Source organism: Suricata suricatta, chromosome 17 (genome assembly GCF_006229205.1).
Source record: "Suricata suricatta isolate VVHF042 chromosome 17, meerkat_22Aug2017_6uvM2_HiC, whole genome shotgun sequence".
NCBI lineage: Eukaryota > Metazoa > Chordata > Mammalia > Carnivora > Herpestidae > Suricata > Suricata suricatta.
Window position 1 is genome coordinate 38,138,073 of NC_043716.1, and position 6,539 is coordinate 38,144,611.

Consider the following 6,539-nt stretch of genomic DNA (forward strand, 5'->3'; position numbering starts at 1 on the left):
GGAATTTAAGGAAAGGTATTAAGCAGGCTGTGTTTTAGCTTATGGGCAAGTAATAAATTGTATCATTTATCTTGAATGTATCATAGATAAGCTGCTATATAACGATTGCCACTTCAGATAGCTGTGAAATTAGGTGATTAACTAGTTGTTACTTAACCTTCTAATTTCTGTATAAGTCTAATTACATGAAATAGAAGTTAGGGTTTTGATTTTTTACTTTGCTTTTCTGTTTGGAGTGTCATTGTAACTACTGTATTGTAAATGATGGAAAATAATTGCATATGTTAAAAAAATAAATTGTGTTATATTAAAAAAAAAAAGAGGGAAGTATATAGCAATCCAGGCCTTCCTAAAGAAGGAAGAAAGGTTTCAGATACACAACCTAACCTTACATTTTAAAGAGCTGGAAAAAGAATAGCAAATAAAACTTCAAACCAGAAGATGGGAAATAATAAAGATTAGAGCACCAATGCATACATGCACAGATGCACATGCAAATATACACCACACATGCACAGATACATATGCACACACATACCCACATACTCACATGCACATACATGAACCCACGCACACACACACATGCATTTATGCATGCACACGTGCACATACAAGTGTACACACACACACATCTGAATTCATTTAACTCTGATTCTCAGGCCTCAAGCTCAGATTCCTTGGCATCTTGCTCGCATCCAGCCAGTTTGCAACAGCCTTTGACTTCAGGCAACTTGAAACCAGCTACCTAATCTGGGTGTCAACATACATGTGTGTGTGCTCACACACACACACACACACACACTTCAGTGTGTCACTCTTCAAGCTTTAGCTCATCAGGGACACCAACAACTTCATTTGTGCTACCACATGAAGCCACATCATGTAGACACCAACATTTCCCTGACACACTGAGCACCTGTTTTAATTTCTTATAAATCTGTCTTTGCCCCAGAAGCAATACAGTTTTTGTGGTCTTCCTTAAACTTCTTCCAATCCTGTCCTTATACGTGACAAAGTGAGAAAGAAGGAGAATACTACCCTGAACGCCTGCATGAGCTCAAATAAAAACCTGGCTAGGCTGGGTCCTGCTGGCACTTGCTCACATAAAGGTATCAGCACGAGTTTTGCATAATAAGGGACAGGCCACATCAGGATCCTTTCTTCTTACAGTTCTTGCAATTCTTGAAACTTTTGGCACTTCTTGTCTGATTTTCCTGTTAGTTATCAGTGACTCTTCTTTGAAGCAAAACAAAACAGAACAAAGCATTTGTCTGTCACTGTCACCCACCACCCCCAGCTTTGAATGCTATTTCACACCCAGCTGCCAAGTGCTTCCAGATGTTATCAGGATGCTTCTTGGGTCTCTTGATAACTCCTCTTTTGAGCAACTCAGCACTCCCTTATCTCTGCAGAGCCACAGAAAGCTACCCTGTAAAAGGAACACATGCACGTGCTGGAAGAGATGGGGGTTACAATATGCATCCAGGAGGAGAAAGGGGACAGAGGCCGTGCAGGCCCACATCCCTTTCCCCCCAAGGCGTCCTATCACATTTCATTCTCTGTAGCTCCTCCTCTCAGGTCATCCCCTGGGGCCTGAAATTCCATGGGTCAAGGAGGAAGATGAATACCAGAATAACAGAAGCGATTAGTGCTCTTTCAGGAACTGAAAGTGGGTCCCACTTCCCCAGGGCCTTTTGATGGAGCTTCTCAAGCTGGGAAAACAGGAGCCCAGGTTACATCTATCAACAGCAGGAACAAAAGGACGTGTAGGAGGCTGAGTGGGAAGTTCCACTGAGAACAGACAATCTCAAAATTAGACTCTGAGAAGTTAGGAGTCAGTCTTCAAGGTTCAAGGCCAAAGGGTCAATGGCAATAATACTAAGGCTTTTCTGTGTGGATGTTGTTGTGCCGTTTACAAAGTGCTTCCACACACAGAGACCATCACAATCCCCATGAGGCTGCCGGCCCAGGCTTTCTCTCGAAGGAAGAGTCTAGATGTTGGAGGAGTTGACAATTTGTCCAAAGCCAAGACCCAAAGATTCTGCCTCTGATACAACCCATAGTTCTTCTACTGTAACTGTCATCCAGCAGATCATGCTATCATTAGGTGAGACCCATCACCCAGCCCATTGTTGCTTACTTCACATGGAGGGCAGAGCAGGGTTAGGTGGTGGTCCCCAGTTTCTGATGCCCTTACTTCCTTGCTACAGGAGCACTGCTTTCTGGGAAGGCCTGACTCTGGAACTGTTGACCTCAGTAAAGGTGGACTGGGGTCCCATGGGAGAAGTTGATCTTAAATCTGGGAGAGCCCAGAGTTGACTAAAAGGAACTCTTAGTAAGAGCCCTTGCTCTTTTTCTTTCCTTGCCTCTGTGTTGCTGCTGAAAGACAATTTAAAAAAGAGAGAGAGAGAGAAAGTTTCAGACCCATTTCTTTTCTTATCCTAAGCAAGCAGCAGACACCCATTATTAATGATAATGTGACTTTCTACATTACTTTAATTGAGACCTGTATTGTGACCATATTAATCATATTTAAAGTTGATAAAACTATTACCTACTGATTCTTCTCTGCTGAAGTAAAGAATGGGGTTCTCTACTGGAAAGGGGTACAGGCTCTCAGAGGAATCTGCTGAGGAAGTGTTGAGGGCCTGTCTCCCCAGCTGTCCTCAGGTATGCACACCATGAATCAAGGTTTTTGGTATTTTCCCCTGGAACTCGCTGCCACACCTAAGTATGTGGTCTGTGAGTTTGGGATAAAAGCTCTAGTTCCACTCTGGCTCTTGCCTTGCCCCATGTTTTTCATAGACTGATGTTCTGATCTCTACAAGAGTTCTTCTTCCTGATATCTTTTCATTCCAACCACTGACTTAGAAAAGTGGGAGGGGCATCTGGGTGGCTCAGTCAGTTAAGCAATTGACTTTAGCTTAAGTCATGATCTCACGGTTCATACGTTCAAGCCCTGCATTGGGCTCTTTGCTGTTGGCACAGAGTCCACTCTGGGTCCTCTGTCCCCAACTCTCTCTCTCTCTTTCTGCCCTTCCCCTGCTGCCTCTCTCTCGCTCTCTCTCTCTCTCTCTCTCTTTCTCTCTCTCTCTCTCTCTCTTTCAAAAATAAACATTAAAAAATAGAAAATTGGGAATCAGGGGCATCTGGGTGGCTCAGTCAGTTGGATGTCTGACTCTTGATTTCAACTCAGGTCATGATCTCACAGTTGATGAGTTTAAGCCCCATTGGGCTCTGTGCTGACTGACAGCATGGAGCCTACTTGGGATTCTCTGTCCCTGTCTGTCTCTGCCCCTCTCCCACTCTTGCCCTCTCTCTCAAAAACAAGTAAATAAATACTTTTTTTAAAGTTTTTTTAAGTAGGAATCTTGCTGGAAAACAAGAGTACTCTTGTACTGGGCTGAACCTTGGGTTTCCTCACTTGATTGTTTTTTGTGTTCTTTGTTAACATTGATAAGCGGGGACACCACTGAATGCGGTAATATGACAGAAAGACAATCCCAACTGCATACAAATAAAAACGGATGGAACTGGAACTCCGGGGCTCACTGAAATATAGAATAAACCATCCATAATCCTCCACCGTCTGAAGTGCACTGTTGCCTCTGGTGACTGAGCAAGGAAGGCACACTTCAGCGCAGATACAGCTCCTGCCCACCTCACGGGGTGATGGAGCAGTCCCAGGGTTCTGGAGTGCAGAGGAAGGGACAGAAAGTGGAAGATGAATCCCAGGCACTCCCCACCCATCCAGCCTAGCAGATCAGGCCACTTCTCATGGCCACTGGATCCTCTACCCTCTGCTATGCTCTCGTGTTTTCTACCTACATATTCTGTGTGTGTCTAAATATATAATAGATTAGGGATGGCTGGGTGGCTCAGTTGATTAAGCATCTGACTCTTGGTTTTGGCTCAGGTCATGATCTCATGACTTGTAAGTTGGAGCCCTCCATCAGGCTTGGCCTTCTCTCTCTCTACCTTTCTCTCTGCCCCTTCAAACTCATGCACATGTGCGCTCTCTCTCTCTCTAAATAAATTGAACTTTAAAAAAGCAATTCTAAATAAATATATATTGAATAGGTTAATTAATATGTTATTATGTATTTATATTAAACATATTGTATATAATGTATATTAATATATAATTATATAATATGTATGTGTACATATATGCATACAGTTTATAAATATGGGTACATATACAGTATGTATACTTGTATATGACATGTGTATATATGTATATAAGATAGATAGATTTATAATACTTTAGTGCAATTTTCCCTTCAATTTTACTCAAACTTTTAGCTGGACTTCCCTTTTCCTCTAAGAGATATAGGCTTAGACCTCCTCAACACTTCCATGGCTTTTGAAAGTCTGAAGACCTCCCAAGAGTTTTTCTAATATACAGGCACACTTTAAAAAAAAAAAACATCTCCATTGGAATCATAACATACAAATAAAAACAACAAGTATCTTAGCATCCAGCATGATGAATCTTCACCTGCTACTTTCTATGCACTGTGCAGTTTCTGCCTGGGGCCCAAACGCATTCCTTGAGCACTACCTAAGACCACCTCTTCCTGTCTGCACCCCAAGGGAGGCCACTCTGTGGCTCACAGCATCCCAGATTACTTCTGCTAGGCACACTCCTGTGTGTTTTTGTGTACTTCATCCATCCTTACAATCATCATGTGAAAACACACTATATACATACTGTATATGTACCCACATATATAAACTGTATGCATTACCACCTTCTTAAAGATGAAACTGGGGAGCATCGTGTTGACATTATTTGCAAGGTCAAACTGCTATTAAAACGCAGAGCAGAGATCCAATCCACAAACTCTAGTTCCAGAGCCGCTTTCTTCAACTGAATATTGTGGCCACTGGATCAATAGCTCAAACCAATGGAGTCAGATGTGTCAGGAAATAACCACTTGCCTCTACATAGCACGTTGCAGATGGTTTTGCACTTACTCTGAATTCACATTTTCTAAATTGCATCTGGGAACCCTGTGAGGAGGCATGAAGCTTGGGAAGGTGGAGGGACTTGTCCAAGGGCCAGAGCTTGTAAGGAGCAGAGTCAGATTTGAGTATGGTGTGGACTAGGAACCATTACTGATTTCTCCTTGTCACAAAGGACAGGAAGAACCTGGGGCCAGGAGAGTCACAGGAGCTGCAGCAAGTCGTGCCAAGCTCAAGTGAAGTATCAGCTTTTCCATGCTTTTCAGACTGTTGGGGAAGCCTGGGGTCCTGACTACAATCTTATTGGGGGACAGGACATCTGCCTGGGACCCAGGCAGCCTCTGTAGGGAAAGGAGACAATTAGGAGAAAGAATGAATCCCAAAGGCTCTCTGTGAATCTGGGACTCCAGTGGGGTGACTTGTAGGTGCTTGCTTTGTCCTGACATCCCAGAAAAACCTTGGGAGAGGGCACCCTGGCATCCACCCAGTCCTTCAGACACACGATTTTACACAAGGTAGAGATCTTGGGTGAATTTACATGTCAAAAAAGTTATACATGTGTAAATCTCAGGCTGTTCCCTCACTTTGAAAAGGAATTTTTTTTATAGAAATAAAATGGTCTTAGTTTCAATTCTTTAATCACATATGAGGCATTCCAAAGAATTTCCACCCACAACTTTAGGTAGGATTGAAATGACATATCTCTGTACAGAGCACAGGGTGTCTGGGTGTTTCACTAATTTGCTGGATTTCACAATATTTCATCTTACATCCATATCAGAAAAATGCTGAGCACATACCTCCAATGTATTTACTTATCCTTATGTATTATATTTATGCACTTTATAATATGTAAATATATCACAAAATATTATGTGTGTTACAAAACTTACACTGTATGCTACTAATGAAATTTTTCTCAAGTTTATTTACTTATTTGGGGGTGGAGGTGAGTGGCAGAGAGAGGAAGAGAGAGAATCCCAATCAGGCTCTGCACTGTCAGTACAGAGCCCAATGTGGGGCTCAAGCTCATGAATTGTGAGATCATGACCTAAGCCAAAATCAAGAGTCAGATTGAGCCAGCCAGGGTCCCTTTAATAAAAATTCTTAAAAGAATATGTAATCTGTGATAAAACTTTTGCAATTATATTTGTTGTTATTATTAAATGGGTATATCATTTGCCCTCCCAAAAATGCCATGATTGAATAATATGAAAAGTAATATTAACATTAATAATACTTTGGTGAAAGGAATGTGATTGAAAATAAGTCTTTTTTTTTTTTCAAGTAGGCTTCATGCCTAACATGGAGCCCAAAATGGACTTAACCAACTGAGCCACTCAAGAGCCCTTGAAAATGTCTTTTCATAACATTGTGGTTTGGTAATTTATAAAACACTAAATTGACAGTCTAGACCTAAGTGCAATGTATTTCTGCATATTTTGATAGTTATTATAAAATCTGTAGGCACGAAAATCATGATGACTTGATTTGAATGGCTATCAAGAAAATCTTTCCAATATGCAAAGATAGAAATCGAGGAAGAACCCAAAGCAATCTACACATTCAAT

The 6,539-nt window shown here is 41.6% G+C and overlaps 1 protein-coding gene across 1 annotated transcript in view; it reads right to left on the reverse strand.

Moving 5' to 3' along the window:
- Positions 1–6,539, reverse strand: part of LOC115281620 (keratin, type I cuticular Ha3-I-like) — a 17,014-nt gene that overhangs the window by 5,285 nt on the left and 5,190 nt on the right. The window lies entirely within an intron of this gene.